This window comes from Camellia sinensis, chromosome 5, assembly GCF_055761805.1.
Source record: "Camellia sinensis isolate YWXY chromosome 5, ASM5576180v1, whole genome shotgun sequence".
NCBI classification, from domain to species: domain Eukaryota; kingdom Viridiplantae; phylum Streptophyta; class Magnoliopsida; order Ericales; family Theaceae; genus Camellia; species Camellia sinensis.
In genome coordinates this window covers 193920730-193924007 of record NC_138965.1, presented here as the reverse complement: position 1 = coordinate 193924007, position 3278 = coordinate 193920730, and the positions used below count along the sequence as shown (strand labels likewise).

The window sequence follows — 3278 nt, the reverse complement described above, 5'->3', positions numbered from 1 at the left end:
ACAAAATCCTAATGCAATTCACTCATGAGATGCAACTAAAGATTCGGCTTCTAAAATATGATATGTGAATCATCTCAAGAACATGAGGTAGCGCACATAATCACATAGGAATTGATTAAATCCACAAATGCAAACTTAGCCGAATCAAGATGCATGAAACATGGATGCAAAGCATAACTATGATGAAAAATAAATATGATGTTTATGTACAAATAAAGAAAGCGAGTAAAAGAACGGGATAGAAAGAAGAGGGGCGGGGAATTATTACAACATTTAAAGAATAATTACAAACCAAATTAGAGAGGGAAGAGGAGAATATTACAACAAAATAAAAACCTCACAATACACTCAAAATAAAATAAATAAATAAAATAAAAGCTTCATGTTCTTTAGAACCGCCGGCGGAAATTGGTCAATATTGGGAGATTACGCCATCTTGTTCGGAAGAAGCTAACCGACCGGCCAAATAGGCCGGCCGGCGAACTAGGCCAAGCAAAACCTGTCTTGTTGCAAAACCAAGAAAAGGAACAAACAAAAAAAATATGTAGGTGGCTCAACTAACCACTACCGATTAGATTAAAAAAGAAAAGAAAAATAAAAAAAAAGGTGCAAACTCACAATATAAACCTAAAGCAATAAAACAAATATAAGATAGAACATGCAAGATTATAACGGAACTAATATGAGACTAATACACGAAAAAAAAAAAAAAATATGAGGTAAAACATGCAAGATTACAACAAAACTAATATGAAATTAAAGTATGCGAATAAAAATAAATAAATAAATAATTATGAGCGAAACAAACCACTAGGATTATAACAACACACTATGAAATATAAAGTAAGAAAATAAATATGAGATAAACAAACTACTTGGATTATAACAAAACACAATAATATAAGAAGCAAGAATATAAATATAAAATATAAGAAAATGAAAGATTAAAAATTCACCTTCCAAAGAAAGATTGAACTTCTTGATTTCCAAACTTCCTCTTGATCACCCTCAAGTGTAGGAAGTGTGTTCTCAAATTCTCAATTCGAAATTATGGAGTTTATGGAGTTTGTGGTATGGAAAGTGGCTAACTCTCGAGTTTTTCTCACTTTCAATCACTAAGCATTCTTCCTTATGATCGAGGCGATTGATCTTTGGCTATATCAGAATTTTTGGAGTGGTTTTGGTGTATGGAAATGAGGAATTTCAGTAGCTATGGAAGGTATGGGGTGTATATGGAAGATAGAAATATTTTTGGCTAAACAACTCAAATTTTCTCTCTTTTTTCACTCTTTTCTCACTCCTTTCTCTTCAATTTCGTGGTCCTCCTCCTCTCTTACAATATGATCATTCTATATAGGCAATGAGGGAGAGTAAAGGTCAAAAAGAAGGTGGGAGACAAGGTGGGAGACAAGAATGTGATAGGAGGGCAAATTTTCAAGGTGGTTGCATGGGATACTCCTTTATGGATGCAAACAAAATATCTTTTTGACTATGGAGGATGATTAGGTATAATGGAGGATGAGTGGATGCACTTGAATGGCTCAAAAAATGGGTAAATGGGTTGTCCCAACCGAACCAAAACCAAGAAAAATGGGCTATTGTTGTTTTGGGTCGAATCAACAAAATCTGCTTTTAAGCCCAACTTCAAATGGGCATATCTCCCCCATATGGACTTGGTCTAAGGTGGTTCTTGGGTCCAAATTGAAGCCCCAGAAGTCTACTTTCCAATGGTGGTGGCCTCATATTTAAATTCCAAGTGAACAAAGAGATATGCCTAATTTAGTGAAGGCTGTCTCGGGCTGGATCAACAAAATCTGCTCTTAAGCTCAACTTCAAATGGGCATATCTCCCTTATTTGGACTTGGTCTAAGGTGGTTCTTGGGTCTAAATTGAAGCCCCAGAAGTCTACTTTCTAATGGTGGTAGCCTCATATTTAAATTCTAAGTGTACAAACAGAAATGCCTAATTTAGTGAAGACTGCTCATTTCCTTCTTAATGATTTGATACTCATCCTTTTCCTAAACCAGCTTTCTTTCATCCCCTCCTATTTCCTTCAACTCCAAACCTATAGAGAAGATATTTTTAAATATTTTTCAAAAATTTCACCTCCCTTCCATTTATTTCCACTTTGTCCTTACTCGGTTTACTGAAAAGTGCAATATTTTAATCGAAATGGAAGCCTCGGGACATCGTAGAAACATTTAAAAAAAACATATTTTGAAAAGAGGGTTTTAAGGTCTAAAATAGTTTGGCCAAAAAAATGGGTGAAGGTTGGGATTAAAACTTAAATTCCATCTTTCTTTCTGAGAATTTTGTGAGAAACACATTCTAATTGTCATCATCGGGTAATCAAAAGAAAGCGCCCGAGTCTTAGGGCTGGTCAAAATGGGGTGTCTACAGTTGCCCCTCTTTGACAGAGCTCAAAGTCATTTCATGACGTGAGTGAATGTCAAAGCCCAAAGACGACCCTTTTGACAAGGCCGTAAGACTTGGGCAAACAAACAAGATGCAATGCAAGTGGTTGAACCCGAAGGTTGCCTACGTATCCTTTTGCAAGGAATCAAACCAGCGTAGTTCAGGGGCAGAATGGAAGTGACATGCTCAAAATGCAGTTTGAAGGTTGGACTTACACGCTTTGCGAAGCCAGTTGTTTGAAAATTCATGATTATGCAATGCAATACCATGCCATGGAGTGATGATAAAGATATGAAGATGACAACAATGAAGAGGCAAGCTTCGTGCAAATGATATGAAATATAACAGGGGATGCATTGCATTAAATGTGCCACAAGATCACATGCAAATGTGTCACGGAGAAAGGGAAGGTTTTAACCAAGGAGAACAACAATGGTGTAACCAACAGGCATATCTCAGCGTATTCTATACGGAGAGAGGGAAGGTTTTAACCAAGGAGAACAACAATGGTGTAACCAACAGGCGTACCTAACCGTATTTTATACGGAGAGGGGGAAGGTTTTAACCAGAGAAAATGACAATGGTGTAACCAACAGGCGTATCTCAACGTATTTTATACGGAGAGAGGGAAGGTTTTAACCAGAGAAAATGACAATGGTGTAACCAACAGGCGTATCTCAGCGTATTTTATACGGAGAGAGGGAAGGTTTTAACCAGAGAAAATGACAATGGTGTAACCAACAGGCGTATCTCAACGTATTTTATACGGAGAGAGGGAAGGTTTTAACCAAAGAGAATGACAATGGTGTAACCAACAGGCGTATCTCAGCGTATTTTATACGGAGAGAGGGAAGGTTTTAACC

At 36.9% G+C, this 3278-nt stretch overlaps 1 long non-coding RNA gene across 1 annotated transcript; it reads right to left on the bottom strand.

The window, feature by feature from the left end:
* Positions 1 to 239: 239 nt before the first annotated feature.
* On the bottom strand, positions 240 to 1323 carry LOC145791099 (uncharacterized). The gene is made up of 2 exons (XR_014330756.1): positions 957 to 1323; positions 240 to 499 (listed from the first exon to the last, which is right to left on the bottom strand). It is a non-coding gene; the product is annotated as an uncharacterized LOC145791099 (long non-coding RNA).
* Between the last annotated feature and the right edge of the window lie 1955 nt (positions 1324 to 3278).